Source organism: Dermacentor silvarum, chromosome 11 (assembly GCF_013339745.2).
Source record: "Dermacentor silvarum isolate Dsil-2018 chromosome 11, BIME_Dsil_1.4, whole genome shotgun sequence".
Classification (NCBI taxonomy): domain Eukaryota; kingdom Metazoa; phylum Arthropoda; class Arachnida; order Ixodida; family Ixodidae; genus Dermacentor; species Dermacentor silvarum.
The window spans coordinates 56737749-56757465 of NC_051164.1; the positions used below are offsets into that span (position 1 = coordinate 56737749).

General features: G+C 43.8%; 1 long non-coding RNA gene across 1 annotated transcript; it reads right to left on the minus strand.

The window, feature by feature from the left end:
* Positions 1-998: 998 nt before the first annotated feature.
* Positions 999-2705, minus strand: LOC125941405 (uncharacterized). Its single transcript, XR_007464242.1, has 2 exons — positions 2602-2705; positions 999-1098 (listed from the first exon to the last, which is right to left on the minus strand). It is a non-coding gene; the product is annotated as an uncharacterized LOC125941405 (long non-coding RNA).
* Positions 2706-19717: the final 17012 nt, after the last annotated feature.

Sequence of the window (19717 nt, forward strand, 5' to 3'; positions counted from 1 at the left end):
AACGCTCTACACAAGCGCACCCTTTACACGCACCTGGCCGTTGATACGCAAAGGGCGCTACGTACGCTGGAATAAAACAGAATTAATTAGTCAACAAAACTGCTTCCTAAACTAAACTTTCCAAATCAGAAACCACTTCCACATCTCTTACCTAGGCACCTCATCGGCTTGAAAGAAGAAACTGACGATCATTTTATCTCCTGTCGTTGGGCGGGTATTCGAACTTATTATGCTATCAACCATTGTGGAAGTGTTCTTTCTGTGATTGCAGTTCCGAACTTCTTTCTTGTGCATGTTGTTGACAGTTGATGAAACTGGTCGCATTGGTATTTTTTTCTATATCATGAGACAAACCATATATATTACATTGCGTGATTCTTCTTACGTATTATGCACTGAGGCTGGAAGAAATCGGATTAGGTGCGAGGCAGAAATGTCAGCGTAGACGAAAAAATCTCGTCCAATTTCTCGTCATAGTACTTTGCTCTCGGATATACTGGAGACGTGCGGCAGATCCCATCATTCCATATTGAAAAATCCATATGCACCATAACTCCCATATCCAATAATTCGATATGAAACATATAGGATCCCATACAAGAACTCGTTTTTCCTATATGTCATATGATGTTATTAGATATAGGAGTTATATCCCTTACAAAAAATGTTGTTGGAATTCCATTGGTTTTCCATTGATATTTCGTGCCACCATCAACAAAAAAATTGTGGAATTTTTATTGGTATTTCATTGTAGATTTGTTGAGTAGTCATGGAAAAGTGGCCACCGTGAATCCATTGGAAATCTATTGTAGTATTATTGTGTTGTTTTTCCATTGGTTCGTTATTGTATATTCATTGGATTTAGATCGAGATGAATTTTCATTGTATTTTCATTGTACTGGGATATATCTCACTAAGGTCTAAAGTAGCAAGATTTGGCTCACTGAGGCTGAATATTAACTGCAGCCAACAGGAAAACAAAAAAGGCACATGAAAAGGCATTTTTATATAGTGATTTTATTTCCCTTGTGAGGGGAGAGAATAGGCTTTCTTTTATATAAGAAACACTTGCGCCTGGAAACTTCGTGCTGGCATATTCTGAAAAAAAAAAGATATGTAATCAGTAAGATAACCAACATGTACCGTCATCAATAGCAGTGAAAGATTATGCTTAAAGCCATAAAAGTAAGCAAGTTATATTAGTGCTTAAAGCTTTTGTGGTTTAATGCAGGTGAAATTGTTCTGCCTAAGGTATAAGAACAGTATAACGAGCCATGGTAAATGTGGCAAGAGTGATGTCTCTGCTGCGACACAGGATCGTCAATGAACTTCTATGCAGTGAACTATGAAATAAGTGCATATATGCAATAAGTGAACTTCTATGCAGATTAAACTAGCTTGATCTTATCATGCACGAGAACAGACCTCTAATATTTTTGTGTTCTTTCCTAAATGCTTATCACAAATTACAACTTTAAAATTAACATATGGTCACTATGTCAACACAAGGCTTGCAAAGCATATTTGAGAATATTGCGTCTGTTTGCAATGCACTACTTCCTGTATAGCACTTTTTATGACTAAGTAAAAGACCTCAAATCTTCATAAGGTCCATGAAGCCTGCTGAACTAAATGAACTTCATGCATAATGTGCCTGTGACACAAACGTGAAGAGGCTCTTCATCTTCGTATGGCTGCTAAGGTCCTGCTAATGGCGAGGCTAGCATTTAGCATGAGTAGGGTTAATGCCACCTTGTGATAGCAATAAGCTATATGTGAGAGCTGAGTGAAGCCGAGAATCTTCTATTAAAAAAGATTTGCAGGTCTTTTAAAAAAAAGAGCAACAAAAAAGGTAGCGTGTCGCAAACAGCTAACAATGTTTTGAAATGTGCCATCATAGTCATCTAGAGCACAAATACACCTAGGACTGTGTGTGTGTGCTAGCGGGTGGGCTATGATGAATTCATAACTCAATCGATCATTTATTTTATCTCTACTTTAATGCCCTCTGGTTTCGACAAGATGTGCATTCGTGCCTTTCGCTTTCATTTCATGCTTCTTGGCTTGATCAAAAATATCTGGATACAACTGAGATTCTAGTTCTTTCTTTTTATTGCTCTTTCTTTTGCAATATCCAAACCATATATCTTCGTTCTCGTTTAACTAGTGCCAACAAAGGAAACACTTGCATACACACAAATTGTCTTCTAGGTTTGTCACCCTTACTTGGATTAAGCAACACTAGTAGCCCTACATGTTCTCTATTACAAGAAACCTACACCTTCTTGTTTTCTTTCTGTCCTCTTTTTTGAACACTTACAATTCCCTCACCTTACTCTATACACTGCCTGCATCATTCTCATCTTCCCCCAATGAAGTGGGGGAGCAGAAATCAGGTGCTGGCTTGACTTAAGACAATTCCCTTGCGAAAATGTTGGTCCTAGTGATATGTTTGTTTAACCATTCTTCCAGCCTTCTTCTTCTTCTTCTGCAAGTTCTGTCTTGTTTGAATTTCTGCAAACATTGTGTGCTAGTAACCACTTTACGAGATTAGCATTCTAAAAATTTATGTATGATGTGACAATGTTACAAGGCTCTCACCAACAACATTGGCATGCTGCTCTTGCATCTTCTTCCAACTTCTCCTTTCGGGGCCTGGGATGCCTCGTGAACTGTTGCACTTGAGTGGCACACATGCTGCATAGATAGTTTTGAATGAAAAAAAATTACCATAGCTATTTTTTTCTAGCAGCAAAAGGAACGTAAAAATCGGCAGTATGAGCACATCATAACTTCTTTTTAAGATCCCACAGTATTCAATATTCCTTATAAAAGCTGGCACGGATTGAAGCCTAACAGGAACAACATTGTTGCAGTGTTTTTCTGCTTTTCTTGTCCATAGTCATGGAATTCCTACATAATGCTGCTAGAGGGCCTCAACACCTACACACTCATAAGTATTATGGAGCACGTGCACAGGAACTTTTTACGAGGAAGGGCATGTTAAACTGTGGCTTGTTGTCTTACCACTGTTTATTCTGTGTGTAAGAATATTCACGAACGCAGGTAACAGTCTTTTAAACATTCTTTTTACATTCACACAAAGCATTAACCAGTTGGTATAATGTTTTCTGCTGCTGATGTGTCACGCAAGTTTGCACCAGCAACTGCCATACCCTTTTCTCCAGATGCTGTGGATGCCGCTATTTAAAGAATTGTATAAACGCAGTATTGTGCAAGCTACACAATGAAATGCCCTCAAGTATAAAAGATGTAAATAAGAACTTGATGCTTATTTAAGTAAGTGTATGTTGGTACCAGCTACTGTGTTAACACTGTTTTTATGTGACTGAATGAATCAGTTGAACTTTTTATTGTTCACGGCATATGTTTTAGATTTTTAACGACAGCTTTTCGCAGAACATTTAAAGAACTTCAAAAGAAATGTCTGACAATATAACATCGGCTAAAGATACTTTTCTGCGCCGAGTACATAAAAGTCGCAATTCTTGTCAGTCCTCCGACTTGTATATTTTCTCTCGCTGGCTTGCATACTTTCACAGATCTTATTTTCCATTTTCTTTTACGCGAAGGAATATACTTATAGTAACACCTGACTTGCATGTTTTTTCTATCATACGCCACGAGTAAAATATTGGTTTTCAAATTATTAACAGTATAGAACAATAATTTCGTAGAAATGATTTTGCAACGTGAAAAAGATATCCAAGGATGGGAGGGAAACTGGTGGCGTCGATCCCATGCGCTGTGAGCATTTATTTTCTTTTTTTACAATACGATAGCATTCCATTCGCGAACGATCAAACTGGCTGTTTTTTTTTAGACATGACACGATATCGTTCACGACATTTCTGTATGATTATATTATAACGTACAACAAAAAAACGGACAGCGAGTTCGATGTTTACATAAACGGATGTGGCATGGGCCCCGCTGTAATAGTACCACTTAAAAAACAGGGTCAGACATTATGTTCATCAATCACATTCTGACATTTTACGAGCCAAAACCATAATATCATTATGAGCCACACCGCAGTGTATGGCTCTAGATTAAATTTAACCACCTGGGAATCTTTAAAGAGCACCTATATCTAAGCACGAGCGTTTCTGCATTTCGCCCAATTGAAATCCGGCTGCCGCGGCCGGAGCTGAACCCGCGACCTTGCAGCGCAACGGGTAGGGACGAGCATGAGAACACATAAACAAGCGCCCCTGTTTAAGTGGTTTGTTGCAGTTCAGTATTTAGGTGGTCTGATTGCGACAAACCTGCTTAAACTGCAGTACAGATAAATCGGCCTGGCTGCTAAATGCTCAGCTTAAACGGACGACATGCCCACACCTTGGCGCTCCATCGGCGGAAGCCGAAATGCAACACGCCACACGCACACCGGACCGGCCCCGCACAAAATTCTTTGACACTGGCGCCGTGAACCAAGCGTGAAACATACATTCAGCTGGGAAATCAGTTATACACAGAACACGAGACAAGTGCTTACCGCAGTCAAAGAATCGTTGGGTCAGTCGGCGCTCCTTTCTTCGTGCCCGCGTCCACGCAGCCGAGTCGGTAGCATACCTCCGCGTCAGCCAATGCACGGACGGTATATAGATACATCCCGGTTTTCGTCTTGTACGCTCTTGACAAAATGTTCCTTATCGCGCAGCAACAGATGACAACACACTCACGTGCTTAGAGCTCACGACACACACGTGGCGCACACGCCGACCAAGAAAAAAAATGAGAAATGGCGACAAAAACAAACGCAAAAAAAATTATATACCAATGTTGCTTGTTAACTTTTTTAGATTTCGCTAGGTTTGGTAAAAACATCGAACATCATTTTTTTTCGAAAAACTTCAGTATTTTATTATATGTCGTCTGCTATACACAGAGTGTAATTCAATAAAATACATCCTTGTGCAAATGACTATTGGCTGCGTTAAAACAATCATTTAATGTTGAGGACAACACTTAGGCAAAGCCTTCGAGATCACCTCAGTGCAACAGATCTCAAAGGCCACACTTCGATCAATTTGGTCACAACGCAACCGATCGCAAATGATCGCGAATCACCACTGTTCTGGCTCATTCGCTAAGAGCTTGATTTCTCAGTCGCGCGAACGCAGTGGCAAAGCTGGTTAACCAATGCGCTGAAGATTATGTTACGCGGCGATGACGGCGCGAGCAGACGTGAACGGCATCAATCGCGAAATGTTTTGTTGATGCGATTGGGCAGGTCGCGCTTGCTGCTGTGAACATGAGTCTCCATGAGTCGAGTCGCCATTTACAGATCTTGTAAATCTTGAATAAACCAAGCAGGCTAGGTGACATATGTCTCCGCCCTGTTTCAAAGGTTTTTGATGCCGATAAATATAATCATCATCATCATCATTGTGGCTGGTCGCACGACCTCTGCCAACCGTCGGTGGAATCGCACTGCATTTTGTTGCCTGCCTTGCCGTAAAGTAATAGTGAAAATTTACTCGAGGTCGCCAAACCACTGGCTCTGTATCCGCGTGATAGCTTGCGATGCCACGTAATAGACATTTTAGTAGACACCAGTGGGATCCATAAATCGACGTATGATGGGTTCGAAACACAAGTTCAAAAACCAGTCATCTGTTAGTATTCTGTCTGCTTCTGCATGCATTGAGCAAGGCATGCTATCGCCAGCCATTGTAAATAAATGATGAGGGGTATTAGCGCAACAAAAGAGGTGCTCAGTGGTTAGTTCGTGGACAGCAGGAAACGTAAGTTTGGGCAAGTTGGTGCGTCATCCTGAAGTATGTGCTTACAGCGCGAGGCTACACGTGGGCGGAGAGAAGTAAACACGGACAACGTTTTCGCTGCTTTGTCGCAGGGTCTCTTTTCTGGATCCGCCAATGGGTAAGACGGGGGGAGGGGGGATTGGGGGAGGTGGGAGAGTGACCTCAAAAATTCAAGAATGGCAATCTCTGCCTACGATGGCAGCGCATATCCGAACGTAAAGCAAACAGTTAGCCAGGATGCCTGGCTTCCCTCATTGGATCGCGCGCCTTAAGTGAGAAAATGCAACGAGAAATCCATGAAAATTCGTCAACAGAAAACTTATTGAGCAATGCACAACGAAATTTTTAAGGAAATCTCATTGTGCTGGCTCATTGAGTGTTGTAATTTCATAGAATTTCCATGGAATCAATGATAGTTCAACAAATCGACAACGGAAATTCAATACTCATTTTTGTAAGGGATGGGGAATACGGCAGTTTTTCAGTAGGGTTTCTTCGCTGGAACCACGCCTTCATGGCGTCGGAAGGATGACTGCTGCACGCTGGGGCAGTCGTCCTTCTTCAATGTTGCACTTACGCGTAGCACTTGTGGTGAACCACGTGATTTTCCAGTTGCCGCTAACACTACCGTCAAAGTCCCAGTACGATTACTTGGAGTCTAGCATTGAAAAAGCCCCAGGACAGCTCTAGATGGGCCACACACAGGTGCCTGCGACAAGGTCTTGCACTAGTCTGTGTCGTCGCCTCTCCACCTTCTTGCATCCCAGCATCTGCTTTTGCAGTTGGGCCGACTCAGGGAGACTCCTGCAGGGAGAGCACTTCTTCAGAGACTTTGGAGGTGGACTGAATCTCGTGTCTTTGTGCCACTAAGCACAATTCATGTACTTGGCTTGCAATTTACTAAAAAGCTAGAACGACTGGAGCCACCCTGGTTGTAGGAAAGTGTCGAATGTCACAAAAAAAAAATAGATGTTCCACCTGTTTGCACCTAGCGCCTTTACTCCTGCTGGCGGAAGCAAGATTTCTGATGACCGAACACCTCTACAGAATGCAATCTACGACCGCTATCTTAAATTATCTACCGATGGCTCTGTTGGCAAATGGAATGTAGCTAATGCAGCAGCCTACGCAATTCCAGTTATCAGTGTCTCATGGGCGGCCACACTTGACACGGTCGTGTCTTCTACGTGCGACATGTGAAAATATCTCAATTGAAGCAGCCTTGTGGAAGTTGAATTTCTATGAGCCCGAGCCTTGTTCTTTCAGACACGAAAGGTCGGATGTACCATCGTTTTCCAGTGGGTGCGTTCAGATATCGGCGTAACAGGCAAGGAGGTCGCAGACGCTTTTGCGGGCAGAGTGTTGCGGTTAAGGACGACAAACAAGGCTCCTCAATACGCAAAAAGAGACAGGAAGCAGGTCGTCTTAAGCCAGTTTCGTTTGTTGTACTCTCCATTATATACCAATCATGTGTGATTAAAGGACCTGACATAACTGAAAGCGCCCTTATTCATCAAATTTGCACAGAGTCAGCGCACACTACAGCATGGCGGTGCACGACAGGACTTAGCACATCGTCGTGTGTGCGTTGTCAAGCTCCATGATGATATTAACCATTACTTACTAGAGTGCCCTGCATTTGACGCATAACGGAGAGAATTAATAGACGGCACTGAGGCAATGAGGCCTGCTAGGTGGCCTCACACTCGAGTGCAAGCGATTTCGTTCCCGCAAGGACATTGGATATTTAGGGGAGAGCTGCTTCGGCTGCTCCTAATGTTTCGTCGTGTTACGGGCTGGAGTATGAATGGTGAGCCGCATGGGACAACGTGGTTTAAATAAGGCACTACGTGTTGCGCTCCGTGTCAAGTGCCTTTTGATGCCGACTGTCGTTACCAGATGTACTGTTACGTGCTTGAGACCGTGCAGCGTTTGATAGGTGGCGCTCGGGCAGAGATATTGCCCGCAACTTTTGCTAGGCTAGGTCCGCTGCAGCAAGCAACACTCCTCCTCCTCCTTCTGGCGACAGTGGTAGTATCGGAAAACACGTATAAGGAAAGTGAAGGGACAGAAAGAGAAACGTTTATTAGCTGTTTCGCTATTGTGTGGGACTAGAGGGAGTGGACGTGGTAGTATAGAAACTCACAGAATGCGGAGTGGGTCGTTGATGTTGTTATTCTGGTTGTTGTTGTTATGCTGTGTGTCTTTGACGCTTAACCACCGTGGAGGATTGGTCGTGAATCAGCTGTTTAATAGACACTGAGAAAGAGGTGGCAGTGGACAATTTCAGAATTGCCACTTACAGATAAAAAAAAAATCTACTGCGCGAGAACAACTAGCAGCACTGCAAATATTCTGCTCTTCGCTCTCCAGGGCAAATTTCAAAGTGGTAAATTGTTCTACAAAAATGTGACCTAGCATTGAATCAATCTGCACGGTAAAACGTTGGATACGCGCATTATTTCAGCGTTGTTATTCTTTAAAGTATTGTATAATTTACCCGCCGTGGTTGCTCAGTGGCTATGGTGTTGGGCTGCTGAGCACGAGGTCGCGGGATCGAATCCCGGCCACGGCGGCCGCATTTCGATGGGGGCGAAATGCGAAAACACCCGTGTATTTAGATTTAGGTGCACGTTAAAGAACCCCAGGTGGTCGAAATTTCCGGAGTCCCCCACTGCGGCGTGCCTCATAATCAGATCGTGGTTTTGGCACGCAAAACCCCATAATTAAATTAATTAAATTAATTGTATAATTTATAGCAGCCCATATAGTTAGACACATTACGGCAGTACGCATTTGTCTTAATGGGAGAAGAAGAAGAAGCCAACTGTTCTATTCGGACGTCTGTGTTACCGCCCTGCAATACAGGTAAGTAATCGCGTCAACAAATAATCAGTCCGCAAAACAAGACAAAGCAACGGATGATGATTTATACCGTGCGATTAACTGCGCCGCTGACCACTTGGCATTCCCAAATAATCTTTAACGGGTCAGTGATGGGTGTTCTAAGTGGCTCATGACCCTTGAACGTTTCAAAGTGCAAGGTGATTTTCTTCTCCCGAAAAACTGATAACTCTCACTTTTCGTATCGTTTTGATACAAACATAGTTGACTACACCAAAAAATACAAGCACTTAGGGGTCTTTTCAAGCACAATCTCTCGTGGACAAGTCACATCACTTTGATTTCAGCTAACGCTTCCAGGTCATTAGGATTTCAACGTCGAAATTTAAGAACTGCGCCTGCGCCACTAAGAAAACTAGCTTATTTAACTCTAGTCCGGCCGCAAATTGAGTACGCCTTTTCCATATGGAATCCGCATCAAAAATATCTTGCCCACCTCCTGGAAGGTATCGATGAGCGAGCCGTTTTGTTAGAAGCAACTACAGCAATCCGTCAAGTGTAACCAAAATGAAACTCGACCTCTCTTTGCAAGCACAATATACTCACCGTGAAACGGCTCTGCTATTATGTTTTCATAGATTCATTCACGCGGTTGGTCTGTCATTACCAAACGTAAAAAAAAGCATCCTCGACTTCACAACAGCTGCATGATACCTTTAGTTACACCCTAGTTTATGGCAATACATACGCATTCAGCTTTGCCTGAATGCACAAAAGCTTTGCCTCGTGCGATACGTTTATGGAACGCTCTCCCAGACGAAATTGCCTCCCAATTAAAACACTCTGTATTTCGCGATCTTCTAAACGAACGTGTTTTTTTTTTTCGCTTCAGCCGTATAGCAAATTTTTGCTTTCTTAACTCGCCTGAATTTTTCTACGTGCTTACTAAACATTTTCATTTATCATTTGGATTATATAGGCGTGCAAGTGGTGGCGTCAAAGCCATGTGATGTGATCGCCGTGATATGACATTTCGCAGCCTGTGTGTGTGTGTTTTTTTGCGATTTCTGTTTTAGTGGTATAATATTTCTGATATATTTACGTTGTTTAGACAATACCCTTGTTGTACTACCGCCTTTTTTAATGCTTATATGACCATGTACATCCCCCCCTTACCGAATGCCTTCTTGAAGGCCTGTAAGGTGCTGTAAATAAATAAAAAGAGAAGCCAAAGTGAAAAACTGATACTTGAGCTCGTACTTCTAGATGTCGCAGGAATTAGGTAACGTTTATTTCTTTCGTTAATCAAAACAAGCTCATAACAGCGTACGAACCGCTTACTGCGTTGCACGTCGCAAGACTTGCCATTGTACATGCCATAAGCACGGCGCAGTTCTAATGAGCACCAAACTAAGGTGATACGACAGCCTCGGTTAGCCCTGTATGCTAACCGATAAAGTTGTGCCTGCAGGCGCCACCTCAGTTCGGCGTTATAAAAATAACTTCTCACATAAAACCTGAACATATTATGTCAACCAATAAGTATCTCGAAAGAACACAACGTCTTATAGCTCAACATATTCAACACCTCATTTGATGTACTTTATTTTTTCTTTAACCCTTTCCTTATGCGCCACTAGGTAAAGTAGCAAATTTGTCACCAACGCTCCAGAACGTGTAACTGTCACTGGGACCTAAGTGGCATAAAATATCTAAATGTAGTGCGGGAATTCATTATGTATTTCTTCATCTGCATATTATCGTCACCGTACATGCGTCCTTCATCACCTGTGTGAAAACATCAGCCGGGATCCATTTGCCGTATCTCTAGGGCTCAGTAAAAGGTCGGCCCTACCTGCTACGTAAGAAATGCATAATAAACGCCCCCCGTAGTTGGGCGTGTATATCACTTTGCTGTGCCACACACATGTCGTCCTCATTCTTTTCTCGAAAAGCATCATATATATTCTTCATCCTCGTAAACTAGGTGAATAGACGTCTCACCCTATGTGTCAACTTGATTTGGTGTTTGTATTTTGGCATAACTTGTAAGCGGTGCAGTGCGTCAATATAAGAACTGCATTAGGCTAATGCTGCCACCTCTTCACTGGGTAAACGTAAGCATTGCATGAGTTTACCGGTTGCATAGGTTGAAAGTGATCATCATCGTAAGCAATGTCGTTAGTTGAATATTCATTAATCAACCGCTTCTCTGCGCTTCATATATGCCCCAATGTGTTCGTTGGTTCTGCACAAGTTTTTACACGTGAAAATTTTTTCCCGACAAACCTGGGCACATGTTTGGTAGCCTAATGGTACTCTCGGAGGTTGCATCAGACGAAAATTTTGGCTTTCCAGAATATTTATCCTGCAGATTTCGAGTTTTCGCACAACTGATTTCACATAGAAAGGACTTTAGGATAGCATTATTCGTCGGTGAGGCTAAGCTATATGCCCGTCGCGCAAGGCGATGCTTACTAGATTGAACCGACTACATCACCAGTGAACGTGCCGCTGACCGCACCAACGAACACTTTATAACGTTTATTTCCTGAAACTGTCCTGACTGCGAAGATAATTCACGCGAAATACAAGGCGAGCAAATGACAGAGCCGGGCAAATGTTACAACTATCTACCCCACACAATTCGCCGAGCGCCAGGCTGGTTGGGAGTAGCGTCAATACTGAGGTCGCGAAGAAGCAACGGCCGGGCAGGATGGCTGTTGTTTCTTCGGAATTGGACAACGAGCATTTTGTTTCCCCGAAAACGGTATTGTTTTCTCCATTAACACGCTTGCTGTCCCATTCTATAGGCTACGAGCGCGGTTTTTAATCACCGAAATCCGCGTGCGAGAAGCAGTTCAGCCTTTGCTGTCAGCACGTGTCGAGGACGACGGCAACCCGTGGCACGTGACCACGTGATTCGCCGTCCGACACTAAAATTCAAATCTTTCCGGTCGTCTGGATACAGTATTACCTGTATAACATGCGGGAAATTGTCACGAGCCAGGCAATGACGGTGAAGTGGCGGTAAATGCTGCTTCCATTGGCTGTGCTAGCTGTGGCCGAAATTCAGCTTGCTTACATTATCCATCTGCAGGTTATCCAGTCTTTCCAAGACGAATGGTCAGCACGGTGCTGCTGCCTGCAGTGCTTGTAGCTCTAGTGCGAGTATCGACGCACGCCACGAACTCTCCGATGATTGGCGCGACTACCCGAAGCGACATCATGAATGGTGTCTCTCGCTCTCCAGTGGTTGAGGTGACATTTATGCCGCTTCCAAATTGCTTTTCAGATCATTTCGCCATGTTTGCATGACCAAATTAATTATACATATTGTGACGAGGTCGTAACAACACGGGAGGAAGGTTGGTGACAACTAAATAAGGAAGCGTAAACAGTTTCATACGTAATCAAATGCTTTAACATGTGTTACTCATATTTAAGTTGTGACAAACAGCTAGAATGTAATCGAACAGCGCTTCTGACCGGACGAAGTAAAGACGACAGACACAATGCTGACTAACAATCAAGGTTGGTAATAAGCGCTGCGTCCGTCTTCTTCACTTCGCCCTACGTGAAGCCCTGTTCGATTACCACCTAGCCATGCGCCAGCCAGCCCACTTCAGCACACCCTTGCAGAGCAGTAAGTGCAGCTGGGAAGACAGGCAATGTTTAGGGAAGAGAATCAGCTGTTTATTAGAGTGATATGACGGTTGCCGAAAAAATTTCTCGGCATAGGATGAAAGCAGTAAAAGCAAAGCAAGGACAGTCAGGATAGCGCCTGGAGAGGCCTTCATTGTTTTTATTTTATTCAATAATTTATGCTAACTCTAAGCGTTTTTTCAAGCTTATACAGCAGCGGCAATCAACTAGAGCTAATATTCTTCGGAACAGCACGAGCGAATGCATGTATAGGAGGAAAAGGGTAGGAAAAAAAATTAGACTGTACCCGTCGCACGATGACTGCGGAGGCTAATCCGTTTTTATCGAAGCAATATAGCAACACAGTGTAGTGTGAATCCTCGAGATACGTTACTGATCATATCATATCGTTACTGCATATCAGCGGTACTCCTCTCTCGCCCTTCCCTAGGCACAATCGGTGCCCTCTAGCGGCGCTGCAGTGAAGCCTGCGCATGCAGTTTGAAATGTATGTCGTGCTGATGCATGGGTGAGCGCTGAGAAATGCGCCATGTGGCATCCGGGCTCTTCTCTCACGCTTCTTTCTGGACACGGTCCGCCACCTAGCGGCGTTACCGAGGAAGTCCGCATGCAGCCTCTGATAAGAGATGAGTGGCTTGGCGGTGCGTAGATAGATAGGTTATAGATAGAAAGTCAGCCCCGCGAAAATGCGTGAAGTACCCTTAAAATTCTAATCGCGTTAAAAAAATAGGACCACATAGTTATAATTTTCACAAGACCATCCAACAAACACTCGCTAGTAACACAAAATTATTGAGTCGCTATTAAAAATACAAGAAGTCAATGATGATGGTGATGATGACGTCAATGTTAAAAAATATTTATGGCACTCAGCCCCCAGAAGCCAACACATGGGGCAGTAACTTGGAGGTCAACAAAGAAGCTCGAGAACAAGTCGAGTACCGTACAAGGAGCGGTGGAACGAGAAATGTTAGGCGGAACGTTAAGACACAGGAATAGAGCGGGAGTGGATCAGAGATCAAACGGGGATAGCCGATATTCTAGTTGACATTAAGAGAAGGAAATGGAGCTGGGCAGGCCATGTGATGCGTAGAGCAGAATAGCTTTTTCAAGATTCCTCTCGCCTTCCACGAAAAGATTGTTTTGATATCGTAACTCCGCATTAATTGCGCTAAATTATTCCCAAGTAAAATCTCTCTCGCTTCTGCGGCACACGCTTATGACGATGTATTTTGAGCAGACTTCTTCAAGAGCGCTAATATGATAGAAACCTAAAGCCAGTCAGAAGTGCCCAGGATTCTTTCTATTGACATGACAAGAAAATATGATGTCGAGATTCGTAGGTAGCCATTTAGGATAAAAACATCACAAGGTTTGATATATCTGAGCGTGTGGTACTGGAATTATTCTTCGTACGACTTTTTTTTTTATGTGATGACCACCAAATGTGATGACTAACACTCATCACATTTGGTGCCTTGTGGGAAATTCTTTAGCGTTATACGCTCAAAACTAATCAGAAAATGTGGCGCAACACTTATTTTTCGATTCGGACATTCCTTGTACGAGCCAGTGCCAACTACCAATGTCTATTCAAGTTAACGCTTTTCTACATTCATAACTCGTAAGTGCTCAATCTCTCTGTTTTTCAGCTTTACCCGAGCAGCACCAATGCAAACAGAGCGACACTTACGGGGGCCTATCCTTTGTGGTTTGAAGCAGGGTTTAAAGAACAGAAGCGTCGCAAGAGGCACGCTCGGTCAAAGAACTTCACATCCACCAACGTGGCGGAAGCGCAACGAGTTACCTCGTGGATGCCCGTGAGACTAAAACTGGCTGGGACAGGCATAGCAGCAACAGTGTTTAAGGACTCCGCTGACGAGACCGTCCTCATATCAACAAAAAAGATATCCCGAAGGTTGCTGAAACAAATCGTGATCGCAGGATCGATGAATGTCACTTCAACTGCCGAGTCAACGACGGCCCCGTTGCCGACACTGAACGCTACACTCATCACAACGTGGCCCAAGAATGTCGGAGTGACTGTGCTGCCGACGCCAGCTCAAAGAAAGTACGAAAAGACAGGATCTGGGAACGAGCCTATTTTCTTCCCAACTACACTTATAATGCTGACCGCTATTCTAATGACGGTGGTGACGTGCGTAGGCGCGGCGCTTATTGTACTTGCGAGCAGGAAGCGGGATGTCCAGACGCGCCTGTTTAGATTCAGTGTTCCAATGAAGGGTCAAGAAAGCTCGGAATAAAGTCCAGTTTGTGTTCCATTGCGTTGTATAAATGTATAGCAGAGCCATGTAATTAAAATCCCATAATATGTTGGCTAATGTTACCTGCAGGTATAGCCGAATTGCTTTAAGAAGTAATCACGCCTGTTTGTGTGTATAGAACGAACAGAGGTCCGGAAATAAATCTTTGAATTTACAGGCTGTAAAGTAAGCTGAATAAATTTTCGCGATTGTGATCTATAACTTGTAATAACTACAATAGATTTGAACTAAACTTACAGGAACTTCAAGGGACTGTTTCACAGCCTCTTATTTCTCGCACTTAAACATTCATACCAAGGTATATAAACACTGAGTGATTAAAGGAATGAGGTAGATTCAGTGATGACTAGGTAGAATAAGAGTAGATATATCCGGTACTATCCCCTATGTTGTAGTACCCTAGGGTATATACGATACAGTTTCATTTGAGGAAGTTCTCACGTCAAACCAAGGCTGTCTAGGGCGTAACACATCGCCATCTAGAGAGCTTTCATTAGAAAGGCCTGTAGTTACTTCAGTATATAGTACCACTTGGCACCTATTTCCAAGTGCAGCGATGCGTTTGTTTTTCTTCCTTATGCGGAACCGTTGGTTACCCAGTGGCAAACTAAATTAGTGTACTGTTGTGAGGATTTGAGTCGTGTGCGTCGTGCAATTACTATGCCTTAGTCTCAGTGCATACTATTCCTTGTCTGACTGTTCGAAGACGCAATAAGTGGCCTTGGAGTATGTCAGTTCAGTTTCAGTTTATTTCTTTCGTAAGTGGAATACATGCTTGAATATATGAAGTAAGGATAGTAGGTCTTATCGGCCGTATAAACTTGCTTGCACAGGCCTACTAACTAAACAAACATGCATGGTGTCCCGCGCGCACAAGCAAGCATGAACGGATCTCACTCGATGACCGCGGAAACTGGCTTTCCAAACGCTGGAGTTAGCGCAGCAGCGGCAGCGAGCGAATTGAGCTTCGTGCCGGCGCTCAAATCAACGTGATCTTAGCCGCTAAATTACAGGGAGGGCGGATTCTGCCCCGGCGCAGATGGCTTTGAAGATACAGCCGCGCGGGCGGGCGCTCGCGGCGCAATTTCGACAGACCGCGAAAAAGCTCCCGGCGCAATTTCGACAGAAAATCGCTGCGATTGCTGCGACGTTGCGACGCTGTGACCAACCGGTTGGTCGCAGCCGAAAATCGCAGAGTTGGCACTGCCACTGCGATTTTCGCCGCATTCGTCGGAAATAGCACTTGCGGTGCGATGAAAATCGCATTATGTGAAACGGCCTTAAGACGCGGTCCCTCCACATCCCTACCCTCCCTCCGGAGCGTTGTGCGCGATTGGAAGGTAGACTACGCTTCCCGCTCGTATGTGCGCGATCAGCGGTTGCCGGCTCATCGTCGCATGCTTTCACTCGCGCCTACAGCGTATGGCGCGCGGCGACGATTGTATCGCCCTTGGACTTTATGCGGAACTTCACCGCGGCGACGACGACGACGGCGTAATTTCGCCTAGAGTCTCCCTACAATAGCTATCTCAATAAAATTAATTATTTAGACAACGCGACAGAAGCTTCTCTGTCTTCGCTACTGGTGTTATAGGAAGATAATTTTGCTGAGTCCACTAAAGCGCAAATTTCATGTTTTCGCATAAGGGAAGGGCGAATTGCACTGCAGGCTTGTTTCGACGATACCTTCTTTCGAAATGCTTTTTACTTCAGACACCCTATTGGTGCGAAAATTCTAAAATCTGATCGTTAGGTAAAGTGCAGTCATCATTTAGTACGGTGCCTGGCGTTGCTTGTGGAAGAATTTCAACTGAAATATATAACATGTCTAAAAACAGTCTATCAAATTGATTGATTTCTTTGGGCCCGGTCAGATACGAGTTAGGAAGCAAAGAATCAATCCGGAACCCTCCGAAATGGCATCCCATGCTTTTTGCCAAATTCAGGTGTTGGGTCCGAAGCAGTTATGTTGCTTTATTGCTCTGCTAGATTTATGGAAACTGGCTGTACGGACCCCTTCGTGAAGGTACATTATGCCTTTATTACAGCCCATGTTTGTAAACGTAGAAACTCAACACAACTTAGGATATTTCTTAACGGTTTCTGAGTGTAAAAAGATGAAAATCAACATCCTGTGTTGCACGTGCACTTAGGAGCCTCGCGGAGAGATAAATAGTTTTTAATCTCAAACAAACATTCCCGAGTTCACAATCAGCCAACTAAATCAAAAGGACCCCTAAATCATGCTTCTGTTCGCCTGCTTTTGTATGATAAGCGATCCGGTAACCAATCTTTTCCTGCCGTCATAGTTCTCCTAGAAACGTCTTTTCGTAAAAAAAATTTGCGTAGCTTGCACTAGTGGCGCAAGGCTAAAGAAACGGCGGAGCTGATCGGCACCTAGCCAGTCCTGGCCTTACGTGTTAAGCTTTTCCGGAATTGATTGATAATTGATCGATTATCAATCACCTATTGATTAGCTATCATTTGGCTACCGCAAGGTATTGGCCACGTACGAATTTGGGCAAGGCTAAGGACTACAAAGTCATCCTCAGCATTTCCCGCAGTTTAATAATTATTGATCGATTATCAATTAGCTATTGATTCGCTACCAATTGGCTACCGCAAGGTGAAGAGAGGCGCAGCTGTGCGCAGTGACGTCATCGCTAGGCGAGTTTTTGCGAACGATACACGCGGAAACGATAAGCTTAAACAGCTCTGCTGTTAAAATGCTACTCGCATCAACCTACAGTAACAACGGTTGAATCAAGGGTTTCGTTGCGTCATTTATTACTAGCATTTCGAAGCATGCTCTACAAACCGATGTTTGATGTAGCACTGATCCGGCAATAATTTTTCCGGAAGGATGCACATAACCAACTGATAGACCTGAAATGTACGTGCTGAACTTATAACTTCGTTTTGTCTTCCTATTATGCGTCATTGTAAGTTTTCCATGCGCCCATGATGTTTTTACCATGTTCAGTGATTGGGAAAGCTGCTTCTCCTGCAGTGCGAATTCCTTTCGATGGCCACCCTTCCGTGCTTGGCTGAGCAGATGAGATCGCATGCCCCGTGTCTTTGATCTCCTTTCTTCAGGGTGCACTCATTGTGGGGCTCCCAATGCATCATGCCCTTTCTTCGGGGCGCCGTTAAACCCAGACAAGGGCAACGACCTCACTGGTTCGAGTCTGTGCAAATGCACTCTGCCTAATCAAAATCGCCTAAACACGCCACATCAGGAGTGTCACGCAAAACTGCCATGCGGAAGAAATCTGGGACCAGGTGAACGTATCTTGAATGCTTTCTTTATACAAGAATCTCTGTCTTCGTTTTCTGTCCAATCTCCTCTGTTCGTGCAAGAAGGAGCCATCGGGAATGAAGCAAGCAATATACGTCGTTCCTCAGGGAGACGAAGCGTGCGGGGCCAAAGAGAAGTAGTCGTCGATGGACGAGCTGTCGTGTTCGATCGTAAATTGTATGGCGTGGAGGGTTTCATATTCTGTTGATCACGGCTACTCTACTAAAGTATATCTAGAGTGGCCGTCTTTTGTTGCAGTGGAACCTTTTGCAGAATACTTTATACGTATGCTCCACTCAGTCGTCCCTGCCTAAGCCAAAAAGAAGCCACCTACGCTTTTCAGTTCAATAGTGCCTACTGCTTAGGCTGAATACGACCAGTGGAACAGAAAAAATATAAGCTATATAATATAAGGAATCTTGTCGAACAACAAATAGCTTGACGTTTTTGTGTTTCAAACAAAAAGTAATATCAAGAAAGTAACGATATCTGTAACGCTAAATACTAGTATTTAACGATATTAGTGTACATTAAGGCTCTATAAATGTAAGACAATAGGAAGTGCCCCAACTAGCTTCTGCTTCATCGCTGACGCCCCCATCGCCGACCCTGAGGACGTATAACTAGGTCGCCGTGACTTAAATATGCCGGCGCAATTATTTTCTCTTTCGCGTTTTGACGGTGGTGTGTGGCACCACGGCTGCGTCATCACTAGAATTGGCAGCAAGGATAGCATTGTGACGAGTAGGTACGGAGAAATCAGATTAGCGTGACAATGACGTCGAAGTCTCTTTTCTCAGTTGCTCAAACCCTGTCTGACATTCTTCACAAAGGTATTCCTCGATATTTTGAGAGTGACAGCCCACAAACAAATTTCATGAAAAGAGAAACACCGACAGGGCATGCCTTTTATGTTAAATCTGCTCAGACTTGAATATTAAAAGTGCCAAACAATAACAGAAACCTGCAAATGATTCGAATTTTTTGGGCGCGGTTGTGCACTACCTCTAGGATCCACACACGCAAGATGCCGTGTTTCTACCGATTACAGAGCGGCGCGTGCCACTCGGTTTCTTGCAACAACATCCAGATGGCGCTCGCCTCCGCGCCTCCGCGGCAGCGGTGGCGCCTGCCCTGAGGGGGAAATAACACAAAAAGAACCAAGCAGCTCGCCTTCGTGCATAGCGTTCGCCGCCAGCGTATCCTGGTAAACATCACGGTTACATAAGCTGGAGCGGCCGGGAAGCGTGACAAGCAGTCAGGGACCTTTGAAGGCTATAGCTTTCCACTCTTAAAGCGAAGCTTAAGCGTCCTCCAAGTTTTTCTTTGTGAGTATATCATGAGACTTTTGTTGACTCCTTCACTACTGCGTAATGAGCGACAATCCTATAGGTACTGACGATGATTTTGTTGATGGTGACCGTACATGAGATAAGCTTTCCGCGCTTCAGTTTTTCTGTGCATGGTTCTTTTTTATATTTTCTACTTTCTTTTCCACTTTTTCTTAAGTAATTTGAGATTTTGGGACAGCCGGCTCTGATGTAGCCGGCAATTCCATGCTTCTATATTTTAATAATAATACGTTTGTCTAGCCTTTATTATAATATTATAGACATTAGCTAATTGAAATTTTAAATTGTGTTATTTGAGGTATTTTTTCCGCACGTGTACTCTCTTATGCTAATTACACCTACTCGCTTTGCCACGGACCGTAACTTTCTCTTGCCCAGTATCGGTACTAATTATTGTATGCATACTATGCTTCTTTTTTTTCTCAATGTCTTTTAAGAGCAGTTTAAATATGCAGATAAATCTGTAACATCCTTGCAAATGTT